The 22,645-nt window shown below is 43.0% G+C and overlaps 1 long non-coding RNA gene across 7 annotated transcripts; it reads right to left on the minus strand.

Annotated features, from left to right (window-relative positions):
* Positions 1 to 1,867: 1,867 nt before the first annotated feature.
* LOC135894539 (uncharacterized) lies at positions 1,868 to 22,558 on the minus strand. 7 transcript variants are annotated; one of them, XR_010562376.1, is made up of 9 exons: positions 22,335 to 22,558; positions 19,075 to 19,162; positions 10,557 to 10,674; positions 8,302 to 8,546; positions 6,152 to 6,375; positions 4,819 to 4,920; positions 4,345 to 4,557; positions 3,801 to 4,169; positions 1,868 to 2,118 (listed from the first exon to the last, which is right to left on the minus strand). It is a non-coding gene; the product is annotated as an uncharacterized LOC135894539 (long non-coding RNA). The 7 variants fall into 7 exon arrangements; XR_010562379.1 differs by lacking the exon at positions 3,801 to 4,169 and adding an exon at positions 21,658 to 21,824; XR_010562373.1 differs by lacking the exon at positions 3,801 to 4,169.
* Between the last annotated feature and the right edge of the window lie 87 nt (positions 22,559 to 22,645).

Below are 22,645 nucleotides of genomic sequence, written 5' to 3' on the forward strand. Positions count from 1 at the left end.
ACCAGCGAAACCCCCTCGCGCTGCCACTTATCTGCGCTTCGGGGGCCGAGCTGACCGACGCACCCCGCTGCCCATTGGGCCCCGGCGGCGGCCAGCTCCGCCCACCGGCCAATGGAGGGCCGCCGCCACGCCCTGAGCATTGCCTGGGAAGGCGGAGACCTGTGAAGGTCCCGCCCCTTACAAAGGGTCCAATCAGAAGAGCAAGAAATGATAATATCGCACTCCCCTCCTATCCCGACCAGAGAGCAATCAGAGGAGCACCAGATGGGCAACGCTCCAGAGACCAATCAGAAAAGGAGAAGCGTAGGGAAGACCGGCCGCTCTTCGGCGTCCAATCGGAATTCCACTTAGAGTCCCACCCCTCACTCCAAGCACCAATCAGAAACGCAGGACATGTTTGTGTCTCAATCCCCGCCCCAGTGCCAATCAGGAAGGCAGGCGATACTGGGCCCCGTTCCCTCCCCAAGTATCAGGGGGTAGCCCTGTTAGTCTGTATCTATAAAACCAACAAGGAGTCTGGTGGCACCTTAAAGACTAACCGATTTATTTGGGCCTAAGCTTTCGTGGGTAAAAACCTCACTTCTTCAGATGTATCCCTCCCCACGGTAGGTCAGGTGAGCGTTGTGGTTTAGCGCCTGCCGGCTGCTTTGCAGCCTCACTGGCGAGACCGAGTTTCTTTTCCACTTTTAGAGCCAGCTACTGCGGGGCAAGAGGGCGAGGCCTACACCAGGACCACGTGGGGGAAGCTCGCTGTGGTAGGGCCTGCCTGCGCCGAGCACACACAGGATGTAGTGGCTGACACAAAACACGTAGTAGGCTTTGACATAGAGACACTATATTCTCTCAAAAATAACAGGAGTACTTGTGGCACCTTAGAGACTAACAAATTTATTAGAGCATATATGCATATATGCATCCGAAGAAGTGGGTTGTAGCCCACGAAAGCTTATGCTCTAATAAATTTGTTAGTTATTTTTGCGGATACAGACTAACACGGCTGCTACTCTGAAACCTATATTCTCTCAACCCTTCACAAACAGGTGGTTAGTATGGGGTGGGAGTCAGGACTCCTGGCTTGCGCCTGGCGCTAGAATGTGAATATTGTCTAACAAGAGTTACTAAAGCTCATCGGCTGACGTACCACCACTTTAAAAAATTGTGAAGTGAACTGAACATCAAGCTTGCTACAGTGGAAGCTTCTTAGACCAGGGGAACAGAGGTTTAATTCACTACTACTTTAGTAGCAGAACAAAGCACCACTTCTGCCACACTGCACACCTAACAAGAAACTTGGTCTTTTTTCTCTGTGTCCAAAGTGATTCACTGATAAAGGGTTTGAGCACAGTTGATGACATATGAGCGTAGATGATTATTTTCTCCAAATATTGAACAGAAACACCATCTTATTCAGAACTTGGGTGTACTGGACCTCTATTTCTAGTGCAGCAAAACCTTTACTTACAAGGAACCTCTTTTGTGAGGAAAACATTTCACTATAATAGGGTCCCACTAGCTTGCAGTTAAATAATTGTTTAATACAGATTCTTATATGACCTGGAATAAAAGGAGCATAGAAAAATAGTTAAGACTCCTCTGGATTCAGGAATTAACCTATAATAGGTGCCTGATCATTTAAAGGAAGGGTATACCAACTGTTTCCTAATACCATATGAAATAACTATGCTGATAAACAAGTTTAGTTGAAGTGCACCACTAGCTATCAGGACTAAAAAGCTTGAATTTAATTATTAGTGTTACAAAGAATATTAGTTCTGGTGCACTACTCCAGTTGATATCAATGAGAAGTTTGCTGTAATTTATCTTTCCATCTTCAATCAGACCACAAGAAATAAGTGTTCACACAAGTGTACTTCATTTCATTTTTATCAAGTTTGAGTGTTCCCAGGAGATGTCAGATCAGGAGACTGAAGTCCTTTATTCACACTAAAGTTACAGCAAGCATTCCCCATTCACTTCCCAGCCTGTGAGCCTTACTGAGTAGCTGTCAGAAAGTACCAAGTTTCAGTCATTGCTAGGTCAGATTTGAACACTGTGACTTAGGTTTTCACCTCTTCCAGGAATCCTCCAAATCATCTGGACGCCCAGCTACTGATTTATCTACATGCAAAAGGCGGGGGGGGGGGGGGAGGAGGAGGAGAGAGAGAGAAAATGAGGTAGCTTAACAGGTTCAGTTTTTAGCACTCTGATTCTTAGACCTTTTTTAAAAAAATGAAATTATTTTACAGGACAATTAGAAGTAACAATCCATTTTTCTTGACACAATATGCCATATGATGCATTTGCAGCAGCATCCATATTCTACTTCACAGAGAGTATGCTTCTTCAAGGAGAGCATGTTTTCTTACTGCCAGTACTGTGATATAGCTAGAAGAGCATCATCATATATGTCAGAGCTAAAGAGAGAAAGTGTATGGCTAGGTGGTCCTGATAATTATCAGACACAGAATATGAAGAAAGTTGTCCCAACCTCTGAAATTTTAGAATAAAAGCTATCACGGTGGGGGGGAGGGAGCAAGCATATTTGCTCATATAGCTTAATATTTTAAATTTTTAGGCTGTTACCTACTAGTAGGGGATGAGTTGCTTAATTTTAAAAAAGATATTACCTATGGAAAATATATTCTGCAAGAACAGAAATCAAAGGACACCGTTTCAGTCTTTTCTCACAAGTAATTCTGATTGTCCTAATAATGATTGGTGGCATAGAAAAGAGAAGACAAAAATATTGCTGCAACATTTCATAACTGCATGAAATCCATCTCTTTAGAAGATGGTATCTTTGTATCTACTTAGAGTACTATTAGTTTTTGACTGAACAGTCCATTAATAACACACTTATGCCATCATCCACGTCAAATAACGTAGCCATTTCTAACAATTGCCTGAAGTGCTTATAGTACTTTCTTTGAGGTGATATAATTTGCGTGAAGAATGCTGGATCCTCAGTGACTGCAAAGCGTGTTTATGAACAAGTCACTAATGAAAATACTTAGTAATTATAGTTTCAAAGCCATGTACAAATATTTATTCTTTCAATATCCCTGTGAGAGAGGCTTTTAAGTATTAGCCCTCTTTTGCAGTTGGGGAAACTTGAGGCAGGAAGAGGTTTAAACCTGCTTATGGCCATGCAGCAAGTTAGCAGGCAGGATTAGAACTCAGGATTCCTAATGTCTGACCTCATGTTTGGTCCATGGTCCCTTAGTGCCTTTCAGTGCAAGGCTGAGATTTGGAAAAGCACTCAGTTTTAGCCTAACTCTGCCCCCGCTGAAGTCAGTGAAATGTTCATGGTTTGTCTTTAAACTAGAAAAACTTATTAAGGAGAGTTTTCTCCTAACAGTAGTTTCACTAGTACTATTCCCTACTAGATGGACCATAGCTTCTTCCTTCTTTCAGGTGAAATCCAAGAGTTCTATCTCAGCATACCTCCCCCCTCAAATAATATCACTTTAAAAAATGTGATAGGTGAATGAGAAGGGAAAGAAAAAGAAAAAAAAATCAAAGCTAAGTAGCTACTGTGGATTTATAAAGATGCCACAGAGATAAATCAGAAACAGGTATAGACAAGGAAGGGAAAGCCATGTGGGCTTAAGTGATAGGTTAGGGTTTGTCTACATTAGCAATTTTTGCAACAGTAGAGCTGCACTGATGCAAAGTCTCAAGGTAGATGTGCTACACCAGCATACGGCAGGGCTTGCACTAGTGCAATTTATGCTGCTTTCAAACCAGAGTAACTCATGCTAGTGCCAGATACACAAGCCATTAGTGATGATGTTCTGTACCTCCAGGATTTGACTCCCAGTCCAGGTTTTAGGGTCTAATCCAGCTCCTGTTGCCAAAGAGATCATACCCTTTCTCTTTAGATGCCAATCCTCCAATCTGCAGGGTGCCCTCAACTCAAATGGACTTTAATGGGTTGACTGCATTCGGTATCTCCAGGAGATACTGTGGTACTTGCAGGATCAAGCCCCTAGGAGTGTAGATTCTGGAAGTGGCTCTAATTAAATGAAGGAACGGCACTTGTAGCTTCCAAAGATTGTCCCATCCAGTGCCCCACCCCCTGCCTAAAGGGAGATCGCTGTAGTATAGGGCTTCAATAATAATGGAAGGGTTAAAGGTTGGGGGGGGGGGAAACAGGATCATTGGGCCGCCTGTAGAGAATAAGAGAAAATCCAAGATGATCCAGTTTGTTAGTCCATCATGTGATTACATGGTGATAATACACATAGGTCAAATCCTATGGAATGAATTAAAAAAAAAAAAAAAAAAACACACCTCAAAGTTAGGCCCCATATTATTAATATATTTTATTTTGATATCACCTACCTGCCACAGCATTCCAGGCATCTCAAAATCTACAAGCTTAAAAATCACACAAGATCCAAATCCTATAAAATATTTAAAAGCTGTATCACAGGAACATGGTGAAGGTGGTTAAATGCACTGGGCCAAATTCAGACCCTAGTGTAACCGTCAACTGCAGTGGATGAATTTGGTTCCATTCTGCTTTATACTCCCAGCTTACTCTCTTTGGATCCGCTAAGGAAAAGATAGAAACAAATACACACAGGAAATTAAGCTACATTTTAAATATGTTCAAAACAGCATTAATGAACTGGATGAACCTCAAAAAAGCCAGAAAATGCAGACGCCCCCCCTCTCCCCCAAACTATCTTGTACGGGGGTACTGCCAGAGCCTCTAGGCAGTGGACAAACCAACACACCATGGGTACCACAACAGAGGGACAACAAAGCAGGGTAGCTACTCCATAATGTCACAGACAGGTATGCAAGACTCACATGTACTCTAGGTCTTGTGCCTGGTGCATCTTCTCTGACGTGATGGTGGCTTGCAGTACACAGAGTTTAAGTGTTGGCATGGCAGCTGCAGAGTGGTTTCACCTGGATTTGGAGAGTTTAAGTAGGACCCTGAATGTTCTAAAATAAGGAATTATTTGAGACACATAGCACATCAGCATAAACTTCTTATCAATCATATTGGATAGCTTCTTCCTCTGCTATTGGCCTCACTTATTGTTTTAAACTTAATTCACTATACAACGCCTTCGCACCAGTTTTCTGCAATTTACACCATTTACTGTCTGATAGCTGGAATTAGCTAACTCATTTTCTTTGAAAATACTCTATTCGGTACAAAAATAAGACCCAATCCTGCAAATCAGATCCAGGCAGGCAGACCTCCTACACTCACATGTAAACTCAAAGGCTCTGCATGGGTGCAAGAGTCTGCTCGCATACGTCTGACCGCAGAACAGAATTGTATTTTATTTCCACACAGGATTCATTCACTTCTATTTCCCTCCCTACCCCTTCCACTCAGGTAGGCCAGGGTTTTAAAGAGAGCTCAGTACCCACAGTCAGAGCCAAATTTTCACCATTGCTCTGGATTTTGGGTGCAGAGTTCTCTTGCAAATCTGTTCACAAAAGTGTCACAATGTGAGCTGCTGGGTGCTGAAAATCTGGTCCTCCAATTGTAGGGGCTGAACACCTGGAAATCTGGTCCTGAGATATTTTGAAAATGTGACTCCTAGAACCAATCTACTTCTCCATTCCTTCACTCCTTCAGGTGCAAGGACCTTCTCCCTTGCATCTCCCACTGCCTAGAAGAGCCTTTCGCTACCTCTTTGTCTCTTACTCCATCACCCCACCCACCCCCTTAATTCTCAAATATCATTTGGGATCATCTTTCCTGCTCTTGCTTTCATTTGAACTTTGTAGTTCTATTTCACACATTTTGTATGCAAGCTATTATGCAACATATAGTTTTATGTCCTAGTCCGAACTGAAAGGTATGTGATCAAACTTCAGGCCAAGAGACATTGTTATATAAAAACTTAGAGTGGCTCTTGTAATCCTGTCCTAGCCCACCCTGGGATCAGATTCTGTCTAATGGTTTCAGACATCATTTTTCTGCTTCCCCAGGAGGGGATGGTTGGTGTGCAGCGAGACGGGTGTGGTATGCATATCTCATGCAGACGCAGCAGAGCCTGGGAAGCTGTGGCTTAACTAGATAAGAGAGAGGGGAAAGGAGTGAGGTGGCAAAGCAGCCTCGGCTCCCCTCCAACCTTTCTGGAGACAAGAAAACATTATGCGACAGGAGTGAGCAGCTGACCTCCTTTAGTGGATATCACAGCAGAGCAGTGCTCTTCATCGTCTTCCTCTATCTCCCTTCCAACAAGCTTGCTGCTTCAATTTGCATGGGGAACACTCAGGACATAACTCTTGCATTGAGCGCAATCATCTTCTTATTTCAAGAAGAACTCTCTTTCAGAGGGTGTGCATGTGTACGTTGCAATACTTCAGTCAATGAAGGAATGACAGACGCATAGAATGAATCTTGTAATTGAAGCACAGATGAAATAAGCTACAATTTTGTTACTAACATTTTTAAAAGAAATTTAGAGATAGAGATAGATACACACACACCCATTGCCATCCCCATAAAATCTCCTAGTCCAATCACTCCTAACTATGGGTACTGTAGAATCAGTCCCTGTTTGGGAGCTCACAGATACTACTGGCCTACCCTCTCCTAGCACATGGTACTGTAAGAAATTATGCAGGAGCACCAATTGTGTGGGAGCTCACATCTACTCCAATCCTATCCCATCATGGGCAGGAATGATTTAGGATCTCCATGTGCGGAAGCTCAAACCTGCCTTCTTTTTGTTGTGTTTGTAAAACACCTACAGTACTACCATGGGGTTCCTAGGTGCTACAGGAATACAAATAATTCATAGATGATGATGATGATGATAATAATAAATAAAATAGTAATACTCTAGTTCCAGCCTCTCCCAGAAGGACACACTATGGACCTTATTCACAGCACCTCTCTCTTGAAGGCAGGGGAAAAATCATACTACATATTCCCAGATGACTCTTCTGCTGGATGCTGTTTCTACAGGTTCTCCTCAATTCACCTAAGACCTCACACTAGTACCTTAACTCCCTGTTAATTAGAAAGTCCCTGAGCCTGTTCTCCTGTCTGACCACATAGAATCCCCCCCACCCTTCAAAATGTGTGTATGAAATTAAGAGTAAAATCTATCTGTCTCTTCTAGGCTGTTTCTGCCTTTTTGTACACAAAGCCTTTTCAATAGCAAACCACTGGCCCTGGAAATAACTACACTTAACTATCAAGGTCCACATGGAATAGTGTCAAAGGAACAGGAGATGCACATAAGTCAGCTGGGAGCACCAAGATACAAGAAGGAAGAATGGAGCAGGAACTGACGAGGGCACATGGGTAAGAGAACAGCTCCATCATAAGAAAACAGTGAAGAATGGAATTAGCAATGCTGAATAGAAGCAACTGTGACCGCATTCTCTTGTCACAGCTTTTGACTGGTAGCGTCACCCTTCTATTAATCCCTGATCATTTAATTGGTCCACACCTTGTGAAAGTTCAAACTCGCCTTTCAAACAATTTCTACAACTGGACACAAATCGAAAACTATCACGCTTCATGCCACCTCAGCACTGGTGTTTCCATGCAGTTGTTTCACTCTGGCATAACAGAGGTAATACAAATGTGTCCCAGTGCCTGAGTTAACCAGATCATGTGTTATAAATACAGCCGGGGTGTTTGCAGGCTGCAATGGGATGCAGTTTAGCTTTGCTACTTTGAGGAGAAGCACTACCCCAGATCATCTTCCGAATTTGATCCAGTCTTCCCCACCAAGTTGTTTCTTCCTCCCCTAGATTCTTAGGTCTGGTCTTCACTTAAAAGTTAGGTTGACACTGCTACAGCACTCAGGGATGTGAAAAATCCACACCCTTGAGCACTGTAGCTATGATGAGCTAATCCCTGGTGTAGATGCAGCTAGGTTGACCAAAGACTGTTTCCTTTGACCTAGCTACTGTTGCTCAGGGAGATGGAGATCCTACAGTGATGGGGAAAAACAAAAACAAAAAAAAAAACCATCTTCCGTCACTGTAGAAAGCATCTACACTATGAGATTAGAGTGACATAGCTACAGTGCCCTACCTATAGGGTCTCCTGGGGCCATGATTTATTTCCTTCTGCCAATGCCTCTAAGCTTACTACCTCTAAGACTTTTAGGCAGAGCTTCCCAAGAAGAGGAGAAAAGAACTGTAAGGAAGGAAGATGGTTAGGAGTGGGATGAGTTGATAATTAACAAGGTTGACAGCTGCTGTATTTGGCATCCTGCTAAAAACAGTTGGTTTTAAATTACTCCACAATGGGAAAACAACTAATTTTTATCCATCCAGAGGGCTGCAGCTATTTTAAAATCTCACCTCAATCTCATCAAATCAGACCAGGATGGAAGGTTTGTGTCTATTGTCACAGAAGCAAAAGTCTACATGCTGTGCATTCTGGACCTCTTCAAGAGCTGCTGCACTTCCAGAAGTCACTGCCACAGCTCTGAGAATGGCGGAGGTAAAGCAGTTACTTTTCTGATGTGCTGGATCCTGGATGCTGTGCTCAAATATAGCTGAACAATGCAGTCATCTCCTCATAACAGAGGTTCCTGAATGCTATGCTGTAAAACAGCAGAAGAAGTGATGTAAGCTTATTGTGAGTGCTAAAGGGCCCAAGGTTAAGAACCCAAGTTTTGTTTATTGTATTCTATCTGCTGGTTTTTATTAATCCTGCTGTTGTAATTTCTGTAACCTTCCAATCCTGAACAGTCAAGAAGCAGAACTAATCTACTGCAGAGATCTACTGCAGCCAGCCAACTACCATTCTCACCCATCTCTCTGTTTGCAGAACCCCAGAATGCCAGCTACCTCATCAGGAAGAGCAAATTCTGCATCAGAGCTTCAAAATCTATCAAATCTGTCCCATGGTATCTGAAGCAAAGTGCTGATCTAGTCAATACTCTCCCAAAGAGTAGCCTTTTTAAAAAGCACAGTCTGTTCAGCACTATGCTCAGTATTTATAGTCTGTATGTGTAGGAGCGTCTATTTGTGTGTAACAGGTTTTCCTCCTCTCATTGCCCTGAGTCACACCTAAAAAAAACACCACACAACTCCATCTCCCCCTCCTTGGCTCTGAGTCTATCAGCTTCACTGGAGGGACTGACAAGCAAACTGGAAATCTCTCAGAATGAACAGATCCAGCTACAGTATCACCATTCTGGTCTATCAGACAAGTCCTGAATGAGATTAAGTAAATTCCTTGCTGTTTACTATGGGTGGGAGGGAGACAAAGCTTAGTTTTAAGGTCTTGATCTTTGAGTGAAACTTCAAAGGGTATGTTTTTGTATGAACCAGGCTTTCCCTCAGTGTCCTTGAACAAAATTCTTCTCACTCACTCTACATTGTTACATAAAATGGCTACCTGCCTTCTATCCCCATCCCCCAAAGATGGCTGCTTTTCACTAGTGGGCAGTTTGTACATTCACATGGTTTGATGTAAAACAGCATAACTGATGTTATTTTTTTAAATTAGAGGCTTTGACAGATTATTCGCCACACATCTAAGCTACTTCAGAGTCTGATCCGGCTTACACTGAATTCAGAGGGACCTTTGCCATCAACGCCTAATAAAAGTAAGACGAGAGATTATGAAACAGACAATTTGCACTAAGTTACGTATTATCATACGGCAGAAAGTAATAAATTCACTTAAGAGGAATCACTGATGTCAAACATTGCCAGTTCAGTAAGGGAGCATGTAAATGAATAAAGACTAGCACCAGTGAGAGGAAACCAGTCAAGCACTGAGGAATCAATGCCAGATAATGCATGGATTCAGAAGATAAAGGGTCTGGCTAGGGAAACAGTGTGGGAATGCTGTCCCGTGGATAGAATGAGACACTAAAAATCCCCACTCACGTGTTCTGTTCCCAACTCTGCCACTGACTCACACTGAGAAAAAAAAAGTCACTGCACCACAATAAAAAGGTTACCCTACCTCAGAGGCTTAACTATTGTTTGTTAAAATGCTTTGCGATCCCCTTGAGAAGAGGGGCTCCGTTAAATGCAAAGTGTTAATAGTCACAGAACAATGGCTTGCTTAGGAGAATGAATTAAAAAACAGCAGGAGTAAGCATTACATTCCTGCGGTGGGGGGGGGAAAACATTGCTTCTGAACTAGTGTATGAGACCCTCTGTAATTCGAACTCTTATCTATGGACCAGTTGTGATCCACAGAGCATTAGCTGGTGGCCTGCAGGCAGCTGGCTGGTCACTTGGTGTTGGATTGCTTTGTTTCCAGCTACTAAATTGCATTAGAATAAGTTAAACATGCATTAAATATTTTCCTGATGTTACTTTTCCATGTAAACTGCTATATTTGGCACAGGAATGTTATTCTATCACAGAGGCAAGGTGATTCCAATGACAAATTTTTCTATTAAGATGGTTTTCTCATTTTGAAAAAGCTTAAGACCCCATGAATTAGGAAATAGGTTACATAGAGAGAGCTGTTTAGTAACTGGCAGAATATAGGAAGAAAAAGCAGATACTGAAGGAAAACAACCCATTTGGCTCAGCATAACAGTCTAGAAGTTCCAAAGGAAAGAAGATTGGGGCGGGTTTTGTTTTACCATAAATAAACTGAAGACAGGAGTTTTCAAATAAACTTTCAATTCCAGCCGGCATTTCTGAACCTTCTCCTAGGGCGGCCATCTTGTTGAAGAGTGATTCTGGCAGAGTGCAAGCCTACTGGAAAGAACGGTCATCTTGTTTCCCTATATGCTTTGATAACAGTTTGACACATTAGAAAAAAAGGACATGTTACTGGCCCAACTCATCACTGCACTCATGTAATCCAGGGTAAAGTGGGTATAAAATGCTAGCAGTCTGATCTGAGAACATTTTATACATATTGGTGTGACTACAAAAGGCACAGGACAATGGGGAATTGGGGCCACTATTTAAATACTGAAACACTGCAAACCAGATTCTGTCCCCAGTACACCCACTGACTCCAGGGAAATGGACCATCTGTAACCAAGGGCATAGTCTGTGCTTAAAGCTTTTCTCCCCCCTCCCCCCCCCCCTTTTTTTTTCTTTATTACAGTCAAACCATTATTCAGGTTGGTAGGAAATTACATAGTCTCTGCTACTCATTATCCACATTGCCTGGGTCAATTTTAGAGGAAAATGACTGCCCACAGGATAGGGTCAGAAATGCCAAGTGGGATAAACATTTTAATCTCCCTTCCCACGTGTGTCAAAGTTTTAGTCCTGGTGATAAATGTTTCTTACCCCTGGGAACGTTTGGGCCATTGGGCTGAATAAAATGAGTAGAGTTTTCCTTTAAGGAAGTGTGCAAAGGACTTGATTGATCAGGAAGCAAGACATTAACATCAGTGCCAGGCAGTTGGAGAGCACTGCTTAGACTGGAAGGAATGTATTCAAGGAGCAGGTCATGAATTCAAAAGCAGCCAAGAGGATACAAAACACCCAAACTTGGTGGGGGTGGGGCTGGGAAGGCATAAAACATTTGGCCCATCACGAGGTGTTTTGACCCTGCTTAGCAAAAATTACTTTTATTATGGGCCTATTCAATAAATTCAATTATAACATTGGGGCCAGGGGAAAGAACCAGGAAATCTGCAGCTATAGCTGAATGAAAACTTTTTCGCTTTCAGCAAAGCTCAGACTGGACTACTTTCCGTTACACTAAAAGTCAGCTGGGCCAAACTGGCCTGGACCTTGTTCCTGGATGCCAGAAAATGCTGGCTCCAGAGAACTGCCTGTGATGCCAAAGCCACAGCAGAAAAAGTAATTGTAAGGGTTCTGTTGGAGTTCCCTGTAGTACCTTTGGCTACCTAAAGCTAGCTGTGCCCTGCAAAACTTCTAACTCAATAAGTGGTAGGTGGCCAAGACTGTCTCTTGATATTGAAGATTTTTGTAGTTATTGTTTACACTACAATCCATATCCTTGCTACATTCAAACTGGCTTGGAAAAGGAACTTGGGGTTACCAAACAAAAGGATTCTGAGCTGCCCTCTGCTTCATGGGAAATCAGAGCAGAAAGGGAATGAAGAAGAGGCATCGGTCCATCTCAGCCAGCTGTTTGCTGAAAGGACTGTAGGCACATACTCTCAAAACTAGAGTCCCCTTTGCATGCAACAGCTGATGAATATTTTAATTGCTAAATCCATGAATAAGTACACTGTGCCAACATAGAAATGAATCCAACATCCTAGACTATCTTCATGACTGCTACAGTCTGGGCTATACACAAGTTCACTCAGACTGGGCCTAACCCTGAAAAGTGCGACGTGCTGGGCACCCTCAACTCCAACTGAAGTGAAGGCTCAACGGCTGCAGAGCCAGGCTTACTGCTGTGAAATTGCATCCGCTCTTTAGTCCAGACTAGATTCACTACAGCTTTGCACCTTGTATCATCTATGTACACGTGCGAAAAAAGTTTAAGAACTACCAAATCAGAACGTTGGCATTCTACACCCTATTTGCACAGGTATAAATAACTACACAAGGTTCAAGACAGTAAAGAATCAGGCCCAAGATTCCTAGCCAGTGACATGCAGTTGGCAGCACAAAGACGCCATCAGCCCTGAAACAGAGATGTTTTTGTGAAAGACAGTGACGATTTGTCATGTAGAACTTGAAGATCTCTCCAAGGACAGAGCATGGGAATTGTCCTAGCATTATATGCTAGGGAATGAGAAGCTCTTCTGATGCAGCTCTACCGACACCTTAAATGACTGCTTCTTGGAGCAGCTGGCCCTGGAACCACCAGAGTAGAGGCAATTCGTGATTTAGTCCTAAGTGGAGCACAGGATCTGGTCCAAGAGGTGAATATAGCTGGACTGCTTGGTAATAGGGACCATAATATAATTAAATTTAATATCCCTGTGGCAGGAAAAACACTACAGCAGCCCAACACTGTAGCATTTAATTTCAGAAAGGGGAACTACACAAAAATGAGGAGGTTAGTGAAACAAAAATTAAAGGGGACAATGCCAAAAGTGAAATCTGTGGAAATTGCATGGAAACTTTTTAAAGACACCAGAATAGAGGCTCAAATGTATACCCCAAATTAAAAAAAAACATAGTAAGAGAACCAAAAAAGAGCCACCGTGGCTAAACAAAGTAAAAGAAGCTGTGAGAGGCAAAAAGACATCATTTAAAAAGTGGAACTTAAATCCTAGTGAGGAAAATAGAAAGGAGCATAAACACTGGCAAATGAAGTGTAAAAATACAATTAGGAAGGCCAAAAAAGAATTTGAGGAACAGTTAGCTAAAGATTCAAAAAGTAATAAAAAAAAATTGCTAAGTACATCAGAAGCAGGAAGCCTGCAAAACAACCAGTGGGGCCACTGGACGATCGAGGTGCTAAAGGAGCACTCAAGGACGATAAGGCCATTGTGGAGAAACTAAATTAATTCTTTGCATCGGTCTTCACGGCTGAAGATGTGAGGGAGATTCCCAAATCTGAGCCATTCTTTTTAGGTGACAGATCTGAGGAACTGTCCCAGATTGAGGTATCATTAGAGGTGGTTTGGGAACAAATTGATAAATTAAACAGCAATAAGTCACCAGGACCAGATGGTATTCACCCAAGAGTTCTGAAGGAACTCAAATGTGAAACTGCAGAACTACTAACTGTAGTCTGTAACCTATAATTTAAATCAGCTTCTGTACCAGATGACTGGAGGATAGCTAATGTGACACCAATTTTTTAAAAGGGCTCCAGAGGTGATCCCGGCAATTACAGGCCTGTAAGCCTGACTTCAGTACCGGGCAAACTGGTTGAAACTATAATAAAGAACAATATTGTCAGACATATAGATGAACATAATTTGATGAGGAAGAGTCAACATGATTTTAGTAAAGGGAAATCATGCCTCACCAATCTATCAGAATTCTTTGAGGAGGTCAACAAGCATGTGGACCAAGGGGATACAGTGTACTTAGATTTTCAGAAAGCCTTTGACAAGGTCCCTCACCAAAGGCTCTTACGCAAAGTAAGTTGCCACGGGATAAGAGGGAAGGTGCTCTCATGGATTGGTAACTGGTTGAAAGATAGGAAACAAAGGGTAGGTATAAATGGGCAGTTCTCAGAATGGAGAGAGGTAAATAGTCGTGACCCCCAGGGGTATGTTCTGGGACCAGTCCTATTCAACATATTCATAAATAATCTGGAAAAAGGAGTAAACAGTGAAGTGGCAAAATTTGCAGATGATACAAAATTACTCAAGATAGTTAAGACCCAGGCAAAGAGCTACAAAAGGATCTCTCAAAACTGGGTGACTGGGCAACAAAATGGCAGATAAAATTTAATGCTGATAAATGCAAAGTAATGCATATTGGAAAGCATAATCCCAACTATACATATAAAATGATGGGGTCTAAATTAGCTGTTACCACTCAAAAAAGAGATCTTGGAGTCTTTGTGGATAGTTCTCTGTAAACATCCACTCAGTGTGCAGCGGCAGTCAAAAAAGCGATCAGAATGTTGGGGATCATTAAGAAATGGATAGATAAGAAGACAGAAAATATCACGTTGCCTCTATATAAATTCATGGTACGCCCACATCTTGAATACTGTGTGCAGATGTGGTCGCCCCATCTCAAAGAAGATATATTGGAATTGGAAAAGTTTCAGAAAAGGGCAACAAAAATGATTAGGGGTATGGAACGGCTGCCGTATGAGGAGAGATTAATAAGACTGGGACTTTTCAGCTTGGAAAAGAGACAGCTAAGGGGAGATATGACTGAGGTCTATAAAATCATGACTGGTGTAGAGAAAGTAGATAAAGAAGTGTTGTTTACTACTGCTCATAACACAAGAACTAGGGGTAACCAAATGAAATTAATAGGCAGCAGGTTTAAAACAAATAAAAGGAAGTATTTCTTCACACAACGCACAGTCAACCTGTGGAACTCCTTGCCAGAGGATGTTGTGAAGGCCACGACCATAACAGGGTTCAAAAAAGAACTAGATACATTCATGGAGGATGGGTCCATCAATGGCTATTAGTCAGGATGGGCAGGAATGGTGTCCCTAGCCTCTGTTTGCCAGAAACTGGGAATGAGCGACAGGGGATGGATCACTTGATGATTACCTGTTCTGTTCATTCCCTCTGGGGCACCTGGCACTGGCCACTGTCAGAAGACAGGATACTGGGCTAGATGGGCCAGTAGGGCCATTCTTATGTTCTTATTGACTAGAGCTGTTAAACTGAGACAACAGAGTGGCAGATTTAGAACAACTCTCGGTGAAGCTAGAAAAAGAACTGACTGGAACCATTTCGTAAACACCTATAGGAGTCTTAATGGAAAAAGTGGGAAGACATTAGCCATCCACAGCAGTAAACCAGGACCTTTAAAAAAAAAAAAAAAAAAAAGGTACTGAACCATTTGCCTTGTTCTTGCTAAATGGCTGTTACATCTCTACCTCTTAGAGCTGGCCACCTGGATTATTTGTATGTAAGCAGATATGACTTTTTTGGGGGGGTGGGGGGGAAAATAACAAAACCAAAAAAGTTACTACCTATTCTGTAATTGTTGTTCTTCAAGATGCATTGTACATGTCCATTCCACTTCCGATGTGTGCGCACCCAGGGCACCAGAGTCAGAGGTTTATCCCGTAGCAGTACCCAGTGGGGTGGCACATGTGCCCTCCGCTGCTGCACAATGGTATAAAGGGCAGAGCCACCCCAGACCTCCATCAATTCCCTCTTACTGGACAGACACCAATATAGAAGGAAATGAGGGCAGATTGTGGTACAGACATGGAAGTGGGAGGCATGCCCTATGGGTTCCTGCAGGGCGATCAGTATAGGATAGGACCCATGGGTCCCTGTCTCTGGACATCTGGTAGGTACCATTAGCAAAATTCCCTTGATGAAGGCAAAGGGAAGTGCCATTGGGATTAAGGGGCATAAGAGCCTACCTCAGACTCTGAGGAACACCCCGAGTTGCCTAACCACTGAGCTAAATGGTGCCAAGGTCAAGGAGCATCTCTCCAGAGATAGCAGCACCAGGAAAAGCATGCTGGGTTTATCCTTTGACTGCACCAGTAGAGAAAGTGCTGGATGCTCTGAAAATCTAGCCTCCCCATGGTACCAACAGCTGATCATGACTCAAAGGTAAGTCCATAGTTGGGGCCGGAAGATCCACTGTTACCAGCCAATTTGTCCTCTGGACCATAAGAGAGTATATCATTGGAAGGCAGAGTAGGTCTTGTGCTGCTACACAGGTACTCTGGCATCATCAGTACCAAGAGATTTTCCTTATGCTCTTGCTGCACCGAACGAGTTGGCACTGTAGTGGGAGTAGGTCTCAACAGCGTGGGCACCGATGCCAGAGTGAACAACCCCGGATGAGAATAGACTGGTACGTGAAAGCATCTCTTCCCAGAGGATGCTCTACCCTGTCCACTTGATTCTTTACTGGTGGATGGTAGCAGGGACCTCCATCCTCTAGTGCAGGGGTTCTCAAGCTTCATTGCACCGCGACCCCCTTCTGACAAAAAAAAGTTACTACCCAACCCGGAAGGGGGACCGAAGCCCGAGCCTGCCTGATCCCTGCAACCCCAGATGGGGGGTGGGCAAAGCCAAAGCCCCACTCAGCCCCATTCACCCCCAAGGCTGAAGCTCTCAGGCTTCAGCCCCATACAGTGGGACTCGGGCTTTGGCTTCGGCCCTTGGCCCCCGCAAGTCTAAGCCAGCTCCGGCAACCCCATTCAAACGGGATCGTAACCCACTTTGGGGTCCCAACCCACAGTTTAAGAACCACTGTGCTAGTGGAGCCAAGCCTCTGCTCCTTTGACGAATCTGATCTTCTGTGCTTCTTTCTTGGCGCCAGGGTAGGGGATCAGTGCCAACATTCAGAAGTGATGTCCAGAGGAGCAATCTGCATTGATGCAGAGTACTCGGTGTGTGCCCCAAGCGGGAAGGTTCCGAAGGCATACGCAGGGCTGCCTCCAAGAGGACGTGACACCGCCTCACCTCTCTATTGTTTTTTGTCCAGGGTTTAAAGTCCTGCAAATCTGGCAGCAGTCTTGAATACGACCCTCACTGAGGCACTTCAGGCAGGTGGAATGAGGGTCACTCACTGGCATAGATTTCTTGTAGCCTGCACAAGGCTTAAAATCCAGAGACCAAGGCATATTCCAGTACCAGGTATTGGTACCCAGTGAAAAAAAACGGAACCTAGGCTCCAAGAAAAATAACAAAGAAAACCTATACTAATCTAACACTAACAAATACACTTACTATTCACAGAATGAAAGACAATTTTCCTGTCAAGGGAGAAACTTGCAGTAGCAAGTTGATGCACTCCGACTACCAATCACAATGGTAGGAAGGAACTGAGAAGGGTCTGGGGTGGCCAGGATCTTTATGCCAACATGCAGCAGCACAAGGTAGTGAAGGGTCCATGTACTGCCCCAACAGCCACTGCTAAGGGAAAAATCTAGGATTCTGGTGCACTGGGCACGCACGCACACCTGGAATGGAATGGATATGTGCAATCATGCAAAGAAAAGCCCATGTTTCAGATATCTCCTCTGTGTCGTGTTTTACTCATATGTCATTTGTCCCCACTTCACCTAACTGTGCTGCTGCAGGTAAAGTGATCTCTTAATGTCTCACTAAAAATAAACCCCCTACCCTAGCAATTAATAATGTATAATAGAACACTTCTTGTACAGCACTTTTCAACTGAAGATCGTGAAGTGCTTTACAAACATGTACTAAGCCTCATGACATCCCTGTTAAGGTAGATTTGTATTACCCCCATTTTATGGGTGGGTAACCAAAGACAGTGTTAACTGATTTGGCAAGCCTGTAACAGGGCCAGGTACAGAACTCCAGTCTCTCAACTCTCAATCCTTTGTCCTAACCATTACATACCATTGCCTCACTAGATATTACGAAGACTGCTTTTACTTCTCAGAAGAGCCACACCCTTCTTCAGGAATGCTTTTCCTTTCACCTCCTCTAGTTGCTGGTACCGCTAAGATTTGGACAATGCATCTCAATTACTTTCAATGAGACTTAGGTTCCTCAGTCACTTTTGAAAATGGAAGTTAGGCTCAAACTATTTAGGTGCTTTTGAAAATTTAACCTAAAGTGACGCCAGAAAATTCTTCATTCTGGGTCTTCCTTGGAAGACTTTCAGTCCTGGTTAAGGGACCACAGGGATCTGTCAGCCAGAAATGTTTTTTCTTCATAGATAAAAGTTAATCTGATTATTGCATGTAGTGGAGTCAGATCCAGCCCTTTAATTTAAGAACTTGTTATCTTAAGTTTCAGATCTAGAAGGGTGAATAAGTCGCTTCATACAGTGACATCTAGTGGTAATGCTAAGTCAGTGTAGAAATGTATCAGGGGGTAGCCGTGTTAGTCTGTATCTACAAAAACAACAAGGAGTCTGGTGGCACCTTAAAGACTAACAGATTTATTTGGGCATAAGCTTTCGTGGGTAAAAACCTCACTTCTTCAGATGCAGCATGTAAATGACACTTCTGTAAATGCCTTATTCCAAACTGAGGCGATGAAGGTAACGCTTGAAAACCCAGACAGAAAGAAGGATCCTCATTCCTGACACAGCCCACTGCTCTGCATACAAGGGAATTTATTTTAACACGATGGCCAAAAAAGAAAGACAAATGTCCTCCCCATACCCTCTCCCTAATATATCTTTAAAAGGTCAATCAATCTGTGCTAGTGAAAGAGTGATTATACTAGGGTTTGAACCAAGCATATCCTGGGCAGGCACAACAAACTTTTACTATATAGCTCTGCCAATGCACCTCAGTACTGATCGACAGCTCCCTGGATCATGCTCCTTTCCCCAATACATACCACTTCACTAATCAGAACTAGTGATCGTGGAATTTTTGAGAGGAGCTGGACAGGGACCTTGAACATTCTCCACATGCAAGTTACTAAATAGCCATCAGATTTTACCATTTCCCAGCCATTCCCAACTTGAACTGGATTTTGAATTAGCAGGCAAACAGCAAAAGCCTCGGTATCCCATTACCAATCCCCTGAGCCACCCAGTCCCTAAAATTAGCTCCATCATAGATTTATGTGCGAGAAAAGTTCTGGCAAGCTGCAGCATTACAGTCATTACCTGGTCCCTTCCTCCTTCCAACAGAGGATGGAAAAGTTCAGCAATGAAGGCTTCTATCTTCCTCTCTCATCAGGCACCTGAACAGAACCTATAACAATTTACAGGAGGAAAATGTGTTTTTTCCATTCATGCATACTTTGTAAAAATAGGGGTATTGTCAATCATCCTAATACTATTTACTGCTGGGGGGGGGGGCGGGCAGGAGGTGCAGGGACACATGGGGATGGGGGAGGAGGGGTGGATGAGTGGGGGTGCAGGGACACATGGGGACAGAAGGAAGGAGGGGAGGGGTGGCTGCGGGATGCATTGACACATGATGGGCAGGGAATGCAAGGAAACATGGGGATGGGGGAGGAAGAGTGGTGGGACACACAGGAATAGGGACAGATGTGCCTGAATCAATGGGAGAGGCTAGGGGTCAGACAGGGTCTGCAAGGGGGAGGCTCCCCAACCCCCTAACAATCCCCCTCCCAAAAAACTTCTCCCACCCAAATCCAACAACCCTCCAAGTTCATTCCCAGACTCCTTCCCAGCAACTACTTCCCTCTCCCTCATTACCCCTGATTCCCCCAAGCCTTTGCATGGCTTCTGAGGGGTGCAGGAAATACTTTTCTGTATTGTATTTTAAATAATTTATTACTCAAAGTTCTGTATTAATATGCTAGTAAGGAATCTATTTGTCAAAAAACATTTCCCGAATCTTTTTTGTCGTCTGTTTTGTTATAGACATATTTGTTGACAGGTATTTTGAAATAAATTACCAAAATAATTGAAACTGGCGCGATTATATTGTGTTATTTTGACGAATAAAATATGCAGAATTTGAAAATATCATGCATGGATTTTTTTTGCACAGAATTCCCCGAGGAGTAACTATTTTAAGAACTATGAAAGTGAGCCAGTGTTGCTATTAGAAGCATGGGAGATTGGAGGCCTAGATGCCAAGTTCCGTAATATTTGAGCAAATTGCTGAACTTCAGTGTCTCAGTTTCACCATCTGTATAATGTAGTCAAATGGTTACCCACTTTTGTGAAATGCTTTGAGATTACCAACTGAAACATTATGGCTAAGTGCAGAATATTACACATTGGAGCACTGCAAATAAAGACTCCCAGAAATAGACTTTCCATTCACTTAGAGCACAGGCAGTCACAGGATCCTGACTCTTACTTCTAAGTGAATATTGACTCTGGAGATACAGAGCAGGAACAGCCTAATAAACCAACTCTAAACATGGTTATATACTGTATGTTGCTTAGAGAGCTCTGCTGCCATAACAACAAGATGCAACTATAACTACAATAAAGCCCTGGCCATGTTAAATATGGAAACTAATGTCTCATTGGCCACAAAATGCCCTTTGTTCTCAATTCTACAGTTCTTGTCCCTCGGGAGCAGACGACAGTTATTATATCAGGATAATACAGCAATTTTCTAAGCAATTTGCAAAATGCTGTTTAGCTTCACTGGTTATTAACTTCTGCAAAAACTTGAATCAAGTCTTTTCACAGCAGGATTGTCTGTCCCATTTAGCCAATAGTTTCCTGTCAGCACTGACACGTCCAGAGAAGTATGTAACTTGACAGGATGTGCACATTTGCAAGAAGTTAACTTAAGCAACATGCCACAAAAATCATAAGTCACATGTGTAAGATGCACACTTAATAGAATTTCAGTTCTACAGAACTTTTCAGCCAGACTGATCTCAAAACACTTTACAAACTATAACTGATGTACAGGCTGTACAGACAAATCCTTCACCCAACACTGAAATACAGCAACTGCCACATCCCACCCCAGCAGTGTTTAATAATATGCAGGAATACTATACAACAGTTTAGCAAAGGCTTCTTTATCCAATTGAATCTGAAAGAGGATTTAAGTGAGGCAGAATATAACTGCCCACATTAGAATTGGGACAAAACCCCAGAGTTCACACTTTTGCAAAAATGAAAAGGTGCCGTTCTTAAATGACCACAAAATGATCAAGACCTTTCTTTTAGATTCCATAACCTGTCTTCAAATACATCAAATATCAAGATTACAGAATAACATCCAGCTAAAGAACCTTAGAATTTTTAAGTCCTGCAAACATCATGATTTGTTTGGGGTGGAAGGAAACAACCTCAGTTTTTGTTAAGGTTTAGGATTTGGAGGAGATAGGTCACTCATCATCAATAGAAATAGGGATAACATTTAGACCTTGTCTATGCTAGAAAGGATTTTTCTGGTATAAACTATACCAGCAAGGCCCCCTCTTCCTGCAGTAGAAGTGCAATGTATAGCTCATACCCAGCTTCCACAACAAAATGAGTTTTACAAGCAATATGACATTTTTGCCAACATACCTGTGTCTACACTAAGGCTTTTTGCTGGTATAAAAATGCCATAATGGCAAAAGTTTCTAGGGCGGGTCTGGCCTTATCTACAATACCCCATAAGACTGTTGTGAGATTATTATTATTTTTTTTAAGTACTCTGAGATCTTTGTACTGCCATATGGTGCTAATGAAATATAAACAACAGTATCAAGTATTATTATAGCAATAAACAAACCTCACAATAAACTTTTAGCTCATTACCTGTTTACCCATCCCAATAAGAAATCTGCTTAACTTAGTGGGAATTGCGATTTTAAAAATCTAATAACATTTCCCTCCATTTCTTTTAATCTTTTTCATTATTTGTGACTGGCACACAAACTTTCCATTTGATAGAGTTCTCTCCTGCTCAGGTTTGTAACAGCAGACTATAACAAAATAATAAATAAATAGTTATTAATATAGATTTTACTTACTCATTCCATTAGGCATATTGCAAAAATTACTGGGTTATGCCTACAATCCACATAGGGAGTATTATTATCCTTATTTGAAAGATGGGGAAACGGAGACATTGAAAGGTAAAGTGACTTTATCACACAGCATCTCAATGCCAGATTAAGGAACAGCAGCGTGTGAAAATAATAAGGGGGGGGGGGACTGGGGTTCTCAATCCTACAAGGAGCACTGGTCTCCTAATGAGCTGCTTCATCCACCAACCCAAGCTGGGTAAAAAACAACTCCGTTTCCCAGTCCCCTGATCCCCCCTGTCCTACCCCGCCTCAGCAGCGGATATCCGACTGAGTCTGGAGGAGACAGAGCCCAGGGATGAAGTCCCATAAGCCCCCGGTGGTCAGGAAGAGAGGAGGGCAAGGTGCAGTACGGAGACCACAATACCTAACTCTCCCACCTCCCAAAGGAAAATCATCGATACTCACCGACCTACTCACACCGACTCGATCAATGCAACCAGCAAGCGGCTCTATTGACAGCAGCCAAGATGGCCGATCATGGCCTCAGAGGCAGTCGGGGCCTGCCCTAACCCGTCGCAGACACCAGGCTCCTTGGAAAACATCGTGTCCGACTCCCAAACGGCCCTTCAAACTTTGAGCGTCAATAGGGTCGAATCCTTCTTAATGCCCTAAACCAAGATGGCGGGCAGCCCCCCGCCTGGCAATGTCAGTGCCCACATCCAAAATGGCTGCCGCCAGCTTCATTGTCAACAGAGCCTGACTCTACCTGTCCGAAT

This window comes from Emys orbicularis, chromosome 25, assembly GCF_028017835.1.
Source record: "Emys orbicularis isolate rEmyOrb1 chromosome 25, rEmyOrb1.hap1, whole genome shotgun sequence".
Classification (NCBI taxonomy): domain Eukaryota; kingdom Metazoa; phylum Chordata; order Testudines; family Emydidae; genus Emys; species Emys orbicularis.